The sequence below is a fragment of the Bubalus kerabau genome, chromosome 2, assembly GCF_029407905.1.
Source record: "Bubalus kerabau isolate K-KA32 ecotype Philippines breed swamp buffalo chromosome 2, PCC_UOA_SB_1v2, whole genome shotgun sequence".
Lineage (NCBI taxonomy): Eukaryota > Metazoa > Chordata > Mammalia > Artiodactyla > Bovidae > Bubalus > Bubalus kerabau.
The window spans coordinates 45,148,991-45,163,735 of record NC_073625.1 but is presented as its reverse complement, the minus strand read 5'-3'; the positions used below and the strand labels follow the sequence as shown (position 1 = coordinate 45,163,735).

At 44.9% G+C, this 14,745-nt stretch overlaps 1 non-coding gene across 1 annotated transcript; it reads left to right on the top strand.

Annotated features, from left to right (window-relative positions):
• The first annotated feature begins 7,944 nt into the window (after positions 1-7,944).
• On the top strand, positions 7,945-8,063 carry LOC129645159 (5S ribosomal RNA). Its single transcript, XR_008711247.1, has one exon. It is a non-coding gene; the product is annotated as a 5S ribosomal RNA (ribosomal RNA).
• Positions 8,064-14,745: the final 6,682 nt, after the last annotated feature.

The following is a 14,745-nucleotide window of genomic DNA, read 5'->3' as shown; positions in this document are numbered from 1 at the left end:
AGCTAGTGGAGGTGATGAAATTCCAGTTGAGCTATTCCAAATCCTGAAAGATGATGCTGTGAAAGTGCTGCACTCAATATGCCAGCAAATTTGGAAAACTCAGCAGTGGCCACAGGACTGGAAAAGGTCAGTTTTCGTTCCAATCCCAAAGAAAGGCAATGCCAAAGAATGCTCAACCTACCATACAATTGCACTCATCTCACACGATAGTAAAGTAATGCTCAAAATTTTCCAAGCCAGGCTTCAGCAATATGTGAACCGTGAACTTCCAGATGTTCAAGCTGGTTTTAGAAAAGGCAGAGGAACCAGAGATCAAATTGCCAACATCCACTGGATCATGGAAAAAGCAAGAGAGTTCCAGAAAAACATCTACTTCTGTTTTATTGACTATGCCAAAGCCTTTGACTGTGTGGATCACAATAAACTGTGGAAAATTCTAAAAGAGATGGGAATACCAGAACACTTGATCTGCCTCTTGAGAAACTTGTATGCAGGTCAGGAAGCAACCGTTAAAAGTGGACATGGAACAACAGACTGGTTCCAAATAGGAAAAGGAGTTCGTCAAGGCTGTATACTGTCACCCTGCTTATTTAACTTATATGCAGAGTACATCATGAGAAACGCTGGACTGGAAGAAACACAAGCTGGAATCAAGATTGCTGGGAGAAATATCAATAACCTCAGATATGCAGATGACACCACCCTTATGGCAGAAAGTGAAGAGGAACTCAAAAGCCTCTTGATGAAAGTGAATGTGGAGAGTGAAAAAGTTGGCTTAAAGCTCAACATTCAGAAAACAAAGATCATGGCATCTGGTCCCACCATTTCTTGGGAAATAGATGGGGAAACAGTGGAAACAGTGTCAGACTTTATTTTTTGGGGCTCCAAAATCACTACAGATGGTGACCGCAGCCATGAAATTAAAAGACGCTTACTCCTTGGAAGGAAAGTTATGACCAACCTAGATAGCATATTCAAAAGCAGAGACATTACTTTGCCAACAAAGGTTCGTCTAGTCAAGGCTATGGTTTTTCCTGTGGTCATGTATGGATGTGAGAGTTGGACTGTGAAGAAGGCTGAGCGCCGAAGAATTGATGCTTTTGAACTGTGGTGTTGGAGAAGACTCTTGAGAGTCCCTTGGACTGCAAGGAGATCCAACCAGTCCATTCTGAAGGAGATTAGCCCTGGGATTTCTTTGGAAGGAATGATGCTAAAGCTGAAACTCCAGTACTTTGGCCACCTCATGCAAAGAGTTGACTCATTGGAAAAGACTCTGATGCTGGGAGGGATTGGGGGCAGGAGGAGAAGGGGACGCCAGAGGATGAGATGGCTGGAGGGCATCACTGACTCGCTGGACGTGAGTCTCAGTGAACTCCGGGAGTTGATGATGGACAGGGAGTCCTGGCGTGCTGCAATTCATGGGGTCGCAAAGAGTAGGACACGACTGATCGACTGATCTGATCTGATCTGATCTGATTTTCTTTCCCTGTGCCTTGAGACCAGGGCTCTCAGGAACACTTATATAGACCATCTCTAACTCCTGAAACTAAGGTAAAAGGTCCAAAGACTTTAAATTTTTTATTTATCTCAACTTTTTTTTTTTATAAATTAGTAAATTTTATATTGTAGTATCAAATTCATGACTAAACTTTGAAAATGAAGCTAGGTCTTGCACAGTCTGTCTAAATATATCATGGTATGTCTTTGTTTCTGGGTAATATTTTTGAAGTTAATTTGTAAATGAACTCTATTTAACTGGCTTAAAAAAAGGTAAGTGCTTACAAATCAAAGAATTCTAAATTAAACAATAAATTCCAGGTTCATGTGAACTGGGAAATATTCAGTATTAAATACCTGAGATTAATGTTTGTTTATTGACCTATCTAATATAGAAATGTCTTAGAGTAATTAACATTAAGTAGAATATTTTCATTGTACGTAGGTTTAATATAAGTTAAATATTATATCTGTTACAAGTTTGTCAACAAGGAAATTACCTCGAGTGAAGAAACTTCTAAAAAAATGTAAATGAGATATGAGCTTTTATATAAACTCTATTAAGAATAATTATTCTTTAGAAATATCTGTCTAAAATAGTCTCCCCAGATTGGCATAACTTAAATTTCTAAGGGTTGTGCTAAGTGTGCTAAGTGTTGGAAGTCTATTGAATAGTTAGGTCATTTCCAAATAAAATAAGATTTTGAAACATTTACTACTAAACACTAATTTCCTTTTACAGAGAAACTAAAGAGATATGGGACTATAAATGAATAATGTTTGGTGCCATCCTAAAATGTTCTAAGGAAAAAAGGGTTTTAGAAATTATCACTGGTATTTATGCTCACCAATCTATAAAATGCTAATATAAAATTAGTTCTTGGTTGCTAAAGGAAAGTAGGAAGTGTGTTTTCAGTTTTAAAAAAAAAAAGGTATGAAAAATACTAAAAAGAGTTATGCATGATCAGGATTTTCTAAAATTGGATTACAATTAGTTAGATAAATGGATTTTGTTAGGAATGACACAGCCATAAGAAAACTGGTTAGAGCCAATTAGGTCCAAGATGGCGGAGCTGACTCTCACTAGTCCTTGAGCCTTGGTATTTACGCCCATTGTGACACATCAACAAGCTAAATGATGCACCCATCAACATTGACTAAATCGGACCAAATGTTCTAAACGCTTTAATTGATCTTTTTGATAAAATTGTAAATCGAATTCTTTTGAAGTTCCTTTGACCTCTAGCTAACTTTGGGGGTGCTTCAGAAGGCTCCCGAAACATCCCAAAGAGAGATATTAAACTGTGTTTATTTGGTTGGTTAAATTACATGAAAAAGATCATCAAATGAGTAATAAATCCGCTCATGTTATAATGTACGGTAAAATTACTAATACAGATATCCTAGAAATTATATGGAGTTCTTAACATTCTGATATGTCCTGGTATTCTAATGGAAAACCTGATGACTTCACAAAAGTTAACAAAAGGACTGAATGAACCAGCGAATATGCTTATAACTTTTATAGTTTCTATCCGAAAAATTACAGGTTTGAATCAGGTTTTCAGGGAGTAGGGAAAACCTTCCTCTCAAACTAATTATGATAATACTTTGGTAAAATTAACCATTATAAACAAAACAATTATATTTTCTCTCTATCTGACTCCTCCAAAAATTGGAAATTCTTAGGTTTCCAGTAAGTTTATCAAATGAGTTAGGAAGGTTATCTCACAAGTACAAAAATCCCAAGAAATTTCTGAGACCTTAAAACGGGAAGAATTCACCTAGATTTGTTAGGCAAAATCTGTGATAAGCCTTTGGTGTGAGTTTCCCAGCCCTGCTTTATTTTAAAAGTTCAGTCTGAGGTTCTATAAATGTTTCAGCAAAATATGATCAAGTGTGGTTATATAAATCATCAGGCCAAAATTAATGAGAACAGACCTATTTTGTAAACAAGCTAGTCTAAATTTGGTTATATTTTATAAAAATGAGGGTAACTTTAGGGAGAAAAAGATGTTTCAATAAATGTTAAATCCCAGTTTTTTAATGGAAGTCTGCATGTAGTAAGACTCATTTCTTGGATAGTTATTTGCTGTTATGTGATATTAATGTAAAATTTAATTGAATTCTTAAGGAACATCCTAAGTTTGTTTCTGAAGCTTATCTCAGTAATCTATCTTTGGATGAAGATGAGATGCCTCATGACCTGCAACCAGGACTGGAAAAAGACATAATTTAAGGGACTGTCTCCAACCTGGATGGAAGGACTTTTTTATCATCAGGAGAAACCTACACTACACCAGGATGAGAAGACAATGACATCAGAGGTAGACAGCTTGCCCAAGATGCTGGACCTGATTCGTTTGATCATTTATGTTTTCTTGACTTCTTAGACCTTTGCATATAAATCAAATGCTTTTCTAGCAATGGCCTGATTCTATGCTAGTTTTAGAAATCAATTCAATTGTTGGGTTTGTGGCCGATTACCTGTGTCTAGTTCTGGATTACCTTTGTAAATTTCTCTAATACAAGACTCTAACTGGTTGGTCCTGAGAAAATTTACTTTAAAAAAAATTATAGTCATATTCAGGTCACTGTGATATTACTAGTGGGATCCCCTCACCGGGCCAGTTAATAATGCCTACTCTGACTCTGGCCATAAATTTGAGCTTTTTTTCTATTACTCAAGCTCAATCAGAGCAACAAGAAAAGTTTCAGCAAAGGAGGAAAAATCTCCCACAATTATGGGATGGATTTATATAGATAATACCAGGCTATGGTAATTTAGGTTTAAAGTCTCCTCTGTATTGGAAACAATTAAATCATACTAAGGACAATCAGTGTAGTAACACTAGAAAACTGGGCTATGTGCCTTATAGACAGTGCCAATATATAATTTCCCTGGAAGATAAAAATTCTACAGAGCAGACTAAGTCAGATGACCTGAGATCTACTGTGCTACATCTAATGGAAGTTCTTAAGTCTTACTTGGGACTTTACTAATACTGCTGGCTATGTTATTTGTATTTCACCTGTTTTACAAAACTGCTGTTTCTTACACTGTCAAATTTGTGTCTGAGGCCTCTAATAGAATAATATATAGTCCCATATGAGATCGATAATGGTAACAGTGTAACTCTAGATATGGGAAGAAGCAACAAGAGGGAATATTTTCCTGGACCAAGAGGCTAGTAAGACAAGTGGTCCAGAGAATTTTGGATACTATTTTATGGCCTAGTCCAGTAACAGCACATTGAGTGGCCTATCAACAGAATCTTTGCCAAACCTGAGAATGGACATTCTCAGCACCATGGGATAAAATGGTCATGAAATACCCCCTTCAAAATCATGGTCTAGTTTATGAGCAAAAAGGGGCTCTGCCAACTGAAGACTGACACTTGCCATCTACACCTACAAAGATTAAATCATGACCACTGCAACTGCTGACTTTCAATGCTCCTGAAAGGAGTTCAGGGTGAAAATCAGGAATGAGGCACTCTGTACTCTGGGAAAAACTGGCAGAACAGGCCTTCAGATAGTTAGGTCTTTTCAGGAGAAGATTTTATGAGCCCCAATTCTTGCATCTTCTCATACCTAGAGAAACACTGACGTCATTAACGGCAAAATCTGCTTTGGCTATTAAGGAAAAGTTTACAATTAAAAGTCAAAATAGAGTAGCTATGGTTCAGATATCCTGGGAAATAACTAGGTGATGCTATGGGTGTACTATAGACCTTGTATTGCTAAACACTTGAGTTTTCTGAGTCCTGGCAGGCTTGGATGCCACCATTCTCAAAACAATGTCTTCTGGAAGCTAGTAACTGCAACCTTACTTTTTATAAAACTGGCAACTGGCTACTTGGCTAGTTGCCTAGTTTTTCAGGCCTATTCTAAAAAGAAATGAGATTTATTTTGTCTACTAAATTCCAGTTATCACTCCTCCAACTACTTCTAATTGGGTCTGTTACACCAAAATGGCAGACCAAGGGATTGAGATTTTAATCATACAAGGCTCAGATCTAGGACTTGGAACTCAGGAATACTTCCAAGTCAGTGTCTATTCTCCAAGCTGAGGCAGTCCTATGCTCCATTTTGACAGGAAATTATCATAATCATAGTTGCCTCATTCCCTAAATTAAAACTGAACAGAACTCTGTGGGGCTCTGGAGTAGAGATCTGTTCTGTGTTCTCCATTTCTTGTTTGTAGGATATAGGCTTCATTCAGCCTCCTTGACCTTCCCTGAGTTCCAAAGGGTGGATTCAAACAATTGCTAATCAAGGAAGGGAGGGGATACAGAAACAGGAGAAACAAAGTTTGGTACAGCCTCCAGACAGAGTCCTGGTTCCTACTCAAAGAAATATGAATACCAATGTCTTTGAGTTCTTCTACAGAACTGGAGCCCCCACCCAGGTGGAGGATGGTAACCTCAGACTGAACACAAGATTCCTGGAGCACAGCTCTGTTCCCTCACCACCAACGAATCAAAAAGGGTCACAAATCCTGCAACCCTCACCCCAAATGTTGCCTTCTGTTTCCGGGGACCAGAGATGACCATCCTGTTAGGTCTCCTGTTTGCCCCCTGTCTATTTCATCTCTGAGAGGGGCCAACAGTTTCAAACTAAATTGCTGTTATTACAAGAGTGAATGCTGGTTTCAGGCAAAAAAATACCTTGACTTAGATCTGGTACAGAGAGACTTCTGCTCTGCTAGGCAGGCCTATGCCCATGCACAGCAGGAAGAAGTTACAGAAGAAAGAGACCTCCGCCCCAATTCCCAAGAAGTATCTTGAGTATGGAGTCTCTAAGTGGGGGAGTTGTTAGGGGAAGCACACTGATTGAAACTGCCCACCCTGGCCAGGCACCATAGTAACCATTTGCATGAGTTGTTTTATAACAGGAGATCCTGATAAGGAATACGGAACTAATAAGCCACCACCAACCGGAAGAGTCTGGGAAAGGTCTAAAGGAGACACTTTCCAGAATCCATCCACTTTCCAGAATCCCTCTCGCTAGCATCCATCTTGGCTGAGCAATGTGTGCACCACCAGGCAAGACTGAATTAGAACGATTGGCCAAAGGCCACCTGGAAACTAATCCCATCACCATAAAACCCGAGACCGAGAGCCACGCAGCAGAGCAGTTCTCCTGGGTTCCCTTACCCTACTGCTCTCCACCCGGGTGCCCTTTCCCAATAAAATCTCTTGCTTTGTCATCACATGTGTCTCCTTGGACAATTCATTTCCGAACATTAGACAAGAGCCCAGTTTTGGGCCCTGGAAGGGGTCCCTTTTCCTGCAACAATTCCATTTATATGAGGTATGTTAAGTTCATAGAGACAGAAAGTAGGATGGCTTCTGCCAGGGGATGGGGTAAGACATATTATGACAATCTATCTCCAGAACTTTTCTCATTTTGCAAAACTGAAAGTCTGAGCACACTAAATAATAACTCTCCATTCTCTGTCAGCAAATCATTGACAGTGGTTTCCTCCCAGGAAAAAAAAAGAATTCTGGGAGTGCCTGATGGAAACATAGTTCTACATTTTTTGAATTTTCTATAATAAAAACGCACCAATGAGTTACTTTTTAAAATACAATTTTTGAAAAAGCTAAAACCATTATTTACAGAGAAAAAAAGAAAAGACCACAGCCAAAATGTTTTGCCGAATGAGTTCTGAAAAACCTTAAGCAAACAAGCAAGTTGCAGTTATAGGAAACTGAAAGCTTTCCAGTTAGTGAAAACCAGCTAAACAAAGTGATACCCGAACCAAACACAGAGATCACATAAACAAACATGTGAATTAAATCTGTGCTTGGCCAGTGACATCGGAGGGAAGAGCCGGGGTAGGGGAGGGGTCCACAGGGCGAAGGGGCGGGGCTGAGGCGCTCAGGTCGACCGCGCTGGTGGCTACCGGTGGGTTTGGGCACTGTGCAGGTGCCCGGCAGGATGGGCGCTCAGGCCACCCCTGGGCTACGCCTAGGCCCGCAGGAGGCTCAGTGGCCCAAGGGCAGCGGGGGGGCGGGCCGCGGGGGGCCCCGGCGGGCCCCGAAGCCAGACACCTCCGGAGCCGCGTGGCACTGAGCAGCGAACTGGATGGGGGGAGGCCCACCGAGCGGGGCCGGGCCTGGAGACATCCAGGGTGGGAAGGGGGCGAGACCTCCGCGCCCTTCACCCCAACCCCCAGGACCCGCAGGCACGCACGGCAGGCCGCTAGTGGTCCCGGAAACCCTCCGGGCCCCCGGGCCCAGCCAGGCGGTTGCTGGCCGTGGTGGGTGGCGGTGTTTGGGGGCGTGGCGGCATCTGCAGGCAGGAGTCCGGTCGCCGGTCGTGCGGCTCGAGTACAGCGCGCACCCCGTGGAAGGTGCGGCCGTCTGGCCTGACCGGGAGGACAGAGCGAAAGGGAGGCGCAGCGCAGGGCTTTCAGGGGGCCCGGCGGCAGCCGCCTCCGTCTACGACCATACCACCGTGAACGCGCCCGATCTCCTCTGATCTCGGAAGCTAAGCAGGGTCGGGCCTAGTTAGTACTTGGATGGGAGACCTCCTGGGAATACCGGGTGCTGTAGGCTTTTGGCCTCCCCTGTTCTTTAGCCCCCATACCCCCGGCATGGCTGTCTCTGCAAGCCCCACCTGCCCCTGGCTCCCCTCGCACGCCACCGCGCTCAGAGCCGGCGTCACTCAAAGGCACTGGCGTCCCAAATCTTGGGCGCCCGCAGCCCCAGTCCCTCCCAGGATGGGTGGCCGGGGCCCGACTCCCGCTGCAGACCTGGGTTGCCTCAGCGCGGCCCGCGAGCCCCTCCACATTCTGTTTCTAGGAAACCAGACGACCTGCGGGTCTCCGTCTGGGGCTCCCTTGGCATACCGCAGGCAATCCCCGGGGCTGCACCAGCCCCAGCCCCAGTCCCAGCCTCACAGGCGATCGCGCGTGCTCGCGCGCGCCCGCACACACACACAGATACTTGTGCACAGATGGTGCATGTATCTTGTTGAATTATAGTTTTGGTGGACATAAGCCTGGGAGTGGGACTGCTGAATAATATGGCAGTTCTATTTTTAGTTTTTTGAGGAACCTCCATACTCTTTTCCATAGTCGCTGTAACCAACTCACATACCTACTAACAGTAGAGGAGACTTCCCTGTTCTCCACATCCTCTCCAGCATTTGTTATTTACAGACTTTTTAATGAGGACCATTCTGAACTAATGTGAAGTGGTACCTCCTTGTAGTTTTGAGTTGGTTTCTCCCATAATTAGTGATGTTGAGCAAGAGGACCTGTTTAAAATGCAGATCCAATTCTATCACCTCCCTGCGAAAAACTGCTCTTGTATTTTCCCGTCATATTTAACATACGACCAAATCCCTTCATTGCTTGGTCCCCTTTCTTCTCTGATTTCTTTTCGCTGTAATGCCCTTTGCACTCTTTTGGTTACATCCCATAGGGCATTTTTCATTTCTTGAATGTACTAAGTTTCCCTTGTCACATAGCCTTCCAAGATACTGTTGTACCTGCCTGAAATTCTTCTTGCATCTTACCCTAGTTGGTTCAACCTATGGATCTCAACTCAATTATGACTCTGAAAACCCTTCTCTGACACCCAGGTTTGGTCAGGGAAGAGTCCTCTATATATGTTCTCAAAGTATCTGCCTCTTATTTATCATTAGATTAGTCTCAGTGAAAGCAGGAACTGTGTGTCGTCTTATCTCAGCATTCTATTTCCAGAAACCTATTACATGCCTACGAGCTCATCGTAGGTGCTCAATATTTATTCAGTGTGTGAAAGACAGAAAAGTTCTTTTAAGTCTCAACTTTTCCCTTGGCTCAGCACTTTTGATCTCTTTGTATCTTTGTCAATTCAATTCTTTTCTTTATTCCGTTGAGGTGCACCCTATATTCAAGGCACAACCTAAGGCATGAAGACATATCAATAAACATAGGTTCTTGCTTTCAAGGAACCCATACATCAGATTTCTATCATTTAGGGTTTTTAAAATGCTCTAAAACCATGTGAACTTCTGGTATTTGCCACTTTGATTTCAAAGAAAGATCATTTTACTTACATAGCAAAGGTTGAAACCTTCAAACTTTTAGTCCAATACTTATACCTTTATCATTTCAGGCAACGTTTGTGGTTCCCTCTGTAGGTGTGTGGCTCTTCCAGAAATGTGAAGATCTTCCATAGTCCTCAGACTTTTGTGTGATTTGGAATCATCAAGAAAGTTTCCAGTTATAGGTTCCAGACCACCACCTCAAACAGTCAGTAGCTAATGGAGTGCATTCCAGGAATATGCATTTTTCAGCAGCATCACTGGTGATTCTGTTGCTACAGACTTAATGCAGGGGGCAGGTCCTGGACTGTCCACTGGGTCTGATGTGGAATGGAAAGAAGGGCTTCCCCACCACTGTTTATAGCCCTGTGACTATAAACGGTCCCCAAACAAGAATCAGACAAACAAGATAATCGCAGACTGTAGTCAATGAGATGAAGGAACTAAGCAACAGGTTGAGATAGAGCCAAGGGGAAAGGTTGCTCTTTTTTCTCCATCTCTACTCCTTTCTTCCTTGATGCCTTAGTGATTCATAATGGAGATCTGAAATGAAGTTGACAATATTCATAGTTGTTGAATAAAGATTTTGCATTTAACCAACTCTAAAAAAATGAAGAAAGTTTCACCTGCCACATGTTTCTTTAAAACAGTCCATTGCTTTTCAATTCTGGGTTTTCTCCATTGCCTTGTTCAAGTAGCCTTAATAGTAAAAGTAAAATAAAACTAAATAAAGATTCAAATATACCAACAAAGGAAACCTTCTGTTTCTTAAATCATCTTTCCACTTAGTAGAACACGAGCACTTTTCTTTGTATTTCAACTAGGCAATTAGCAGTATCATGGCTCAGATAGGAAGGAATCTGCCTGCAGGAGACTCGGGTTTGATCCCTGGGTCGGGAAGATCCCCTGGAGAAGGAAATGGTGACCCCCACCAGTATTCTTGCCTGAGAAAAGCCACGGACAGAGGTGCCTGACTGGCCGCAGGCCATGGGTCGCATCAAAGTTGGGCACAACTGAGCAACTCAGAACAGAAGTCTTTCCAAGGACCACAACAAGGGATTTGGAACTCTTGCTTGACTCCCTCATGTTGACCATGTTGACTAGGCAGCAGATAGCAGCTGATTCCTCTGTACAATTAAAAAAGAATGTGTCATTCTGTTCTGTACTTTCCTGTACTGTAGGAAGAGACTGTACAGAGCAGATGTCTGGACTTGTACCGGACTTTTGGTCCTTTAGAGGATTACAGTTGTAGCACCATCAGTGACTGCCAGAGTTGGCAGGAAGGCTGCCCTTAATGTCTGAGTCCAGACATGTCCAGTGTTTTAGGATATATCAGATGAGTAAGAGTGCATTTACCCTTCACTACGTCTCCATAAAATGTTGCTTTAGGTTTGGAAGTACACACACACACACACACAGATACAAACACACAGACACACACAGACACACACACAGACACACACACCCCACCGCCAAGACTGGTCAAGAGCTGGAAACCACAGGTAAGGGAGACAGAGAAAGAGGGAGAGAGAGACAGCAAGAGGACCCACAGGCTTCCCAACCCCCGGCCTCCCCCCTCCGCTCTGGGTATCCGCCCGGCCCCAAGTCGACTTGACCCGACCCTCGCCCACCGACACACTGACACACACACTCTCACACACTCACCCTCTGGCCTTGGGGCGGGGTCTCGCCTTAGGTAGCCAAGCCAAAGGGGACCTTTGAGATCACGGCTGCGAGGAAGTCTTGGGGTCCCCACGGGTGACTGCCAGCCCCAGGGCACTGCGTCCAGCCGGGGCCGGCCCAAGGCTGACGCCCCCTCCCTTGGGGAAACTGCTTCTTCCGCAGGGCCTCCCTCTGAGGTGCGTCACGGTCTGTGCCAGTATGTCTGTCCCAGGTCGGATGCCATCTTCTCTCCCCTGTCTGTCTCTCTTTGCCGACTCTGTCAATCGCTCTGTGTCTCCCTCTCTCTGTCTCTGCCTCCCTGTGCCTGTGCTTTCGCGCGTGCACCCGCGCGCGTCTGTCTGTCTGTAGCTCCCTCTCGCTGTCTTCCAGTCTGTCTCGGAACCTTCATCTCTTTCTGCCTCTGTCTCTCCCGACAGCCGGCCGCCCGTCCTTTCCTCTGGCCCCGGCCTCTCACAGGTGCTATGGCTCTGGTTGAGGAGCTTGCGCCGGCAGCTGTCTCCCTTCGCGTGGGTGCATGCGAGTGTCTGTGTGTCTGTCCGTGTGCCTGCCTGTGGCTCATCTGCTGTCTCAGGAAGATCGTGTGCTTGGCGGTGGCGTGGGGGCAAGGGGGCCCTCGGTAGGGCGAAGGGGCGGGGCTGAGGCGCTCTGGTCGACCGCTCAGGTGGCTTCCGGTGGGTTTGGGCACCGGGCAGGTGCCGGGCAGGATTGGCGCTCAGGGCCCCGGCTGGGCTGCGCCTAGGCCCGCAGGAGGCTCTGAGGCCCGCGGGCCGCTGGGAGCGCGCCGCGGCGGGCCCCGAAGCCAGACACCTCGAGGGCCGCGTGGCCCTGAGCAGAGAACCGGATGGGGGGAGGCCCGGCCTCGCCGCCTGGGAATACCGGGTGCTGTAGGCTTTTTGCCTCCCCTCTCCTTGAGCCCCCGGCACCCCCACCCCCCCTACCCCCACCCCCCCCCACCCCCAGCCCTCCGCGGCGTTACTGGCGCCGCAAGCCCCACCAGCCCCTAACCGCTCTCACCCCACCGCACTCAGAGCCGCAGGCGCCCTTGAAGGCAGCGGCGACCCGACTCTTGGGCCCCCGCACCCCCAGCCCCTCCCGGGGTGGGTGGCCGGTGCCCCGACTCCCGCTGCAGACCTGGGTTGCCTCCGCGCTGCCCGCAAGCCCCTCCACATTGAGCTTTCAGGAAACCAGACGACCTGGGGGTCTCCATCTGGGGCTCCCTTGGCAGGCCTCCGCAATCCCGGGGTCTGCACCAGCTCCAGCACCAGCCCCAGCTCCAGCCCCACCCCCAGCCTCGCAGGCCGTCGCGCGTGCTCCCGCGCAAACGCGCGCACACATAGATAAATGTGCACAGATGGTGCATGTATTTTGTTGAGTTACAGTTTGCCTGGGAGTGGTACTTCTTTCTAGTTTTAGTTTTTTGAGGAACCTCCATACTCTTTTCCATAGTGGCTGTACCAACTCACATTCCTACTAACAGTAGAGGAGAGTTCCCCTTTCTCCACAGCCTCTCCAGCCTTTGTTATTGACAGACTTTGCCATGCAGACCATTCTGACTAATGTGAAGTGGTACCTCGTTGTAGTTTGGAGTTGAGTTTCTCCAATCATTAGTGATGTAGAGCAAGATGACCTTTTAAAAATTCAGATCCAATTCTATCACCTCCCTGCTAAAACTGCTCTTGTATTTTCCCATCATACTTAATATCTGACCAAATCCCTTCATTGCTTGGTCCGCACTTTCTTCTCTGATTTCTTTTCACTGGAATGCCCTTTTCACTCTTTTGGTTACATCCCATAGGGCATTTTTCATTTCTTGAATGTACTATGTCTCCCTTGTCACATAGCCTTCCAAGATATTATTTTACCTGCCTGAAATTCTTCCTGCATCTTACCCTAGTTTATGTTGGTTCAACCTATGGATCTCAACTCAATTATGACTCTGAAAAGCCTTCTCTGACACCCAGGTTTTGGTGAGGGAAGAGTCCCCTATATAATTTCTCAAAGTATCTGCCTCTTATTTATCATTAGATTAGTCTCAGTGAAAGCAGGAACTGTGTGTTTTCTTCAGCATTCTATTTCCAGAAACTTATTACATGCCTATGAGCTCATAGTAGGTGCTCAATATTTATTCAGTGTGTGAAAGACAGAAAAGTTCTTTTAAGCCTCAACTTTTCCCTTGGTTCAGCACTTTTGATCTCTTTGTATCTTTGTCATTTCAATTCTTTTCTTTTTTCTGGTGATGTGCACACTATATTCAAGGCACAACCTAAGGCATGAAGACATATCAATAAACATAGGTTCTTACTTTCAAGGAACTCATACATCCAATTTCTATCATTTAGGGTTTTTAAAATGCTCTAAAACAATGTGAACTTTTAGTATCATCCATTTCATTTCAAAGAAAGATCATTTTACTTACATATCAAAGGTGGAGACCAATACTTATACCTTTACCATTTCAGGCAACGCTTGTGGTTCCCTCTGTAGGTGTGTGGCTCTTCCAGAAATGTGAAGATCTTCCATAGTCCTCAGACTTTTGTGTGATTTGGAATCACCAAGAAAGTTTCCAGCTATAGGTTCCAGACCACCACCTCAAACAGTCAGTAGCGAATGGAGTGGATGCCAGGAATATGCATTTTTCAGCAGCATCACTGGTGATTCTGTTGCTACAGACTCAATGCAGGGGGCAGGTCCTGGACTGTCCACTGGGTCTGATGTGGAATGGAAAGAAGGACTTCCCCACCACTGTTTATAGCCTCCTGACTAGAAACGGTCCCCAAACAAAAATCAGACAAACAAGATAATCCCACATTGTAGTCCATGAGATGAAGGAACTAAGCAGCTGGTTGAGATGGGGCCAAGGGAAAGGTTGCTCTTTTTTTCTCCACCTCTACTCCTTTCTTCCCTGATGGATGCCTCAGTGATTCATAATGGAGATTTGAAATAAATTTCACAATAGTCATATTGGTTGAATAAAGTTTTTGTATTTAACCAATTCTAAAAAACAAAGAATGTTTCACCTGCCACATGTTTCTTTAAAATCGATTGCTTTTCAATTCTGGGTTTTCTCCATTGCCTTGTTCAAGTAGCCTTAATAGTAAAAATAAAACTAAATAAAGATTCAAATATACCAACAAAGGAAACCTTCCATTTCTTAAATAATCTTTGCACTTAGTAGAACACTTGCTCTTTTCTTTGTATTTTGACTAGGGAATTAGCAGTATTGTGGCTCAGATGGGAAGGAATCTGCCTGCAGGAGACTCGGGTTTGATCCCTGGGTCGGAAAGATCCCCTGGAGAAGGAAATGGTGACCCACACCAGTATTCTTGCCTGGGAAAAGCCACGGACAGAGGTGCCTGACTGGCCGCAGGCCATGGGTCGCATCAAAGTTGGGCACAACTGAGCAACTCAGAACAGAAGTCTTTCCAAGGACCACAACAAGGGATTTGGAACTCTTGCTTGACTCCCTCATGTTGACCATGTTGACTAGGCAGCAGATAGCAGCTGATTCCTCTGTACAATTAA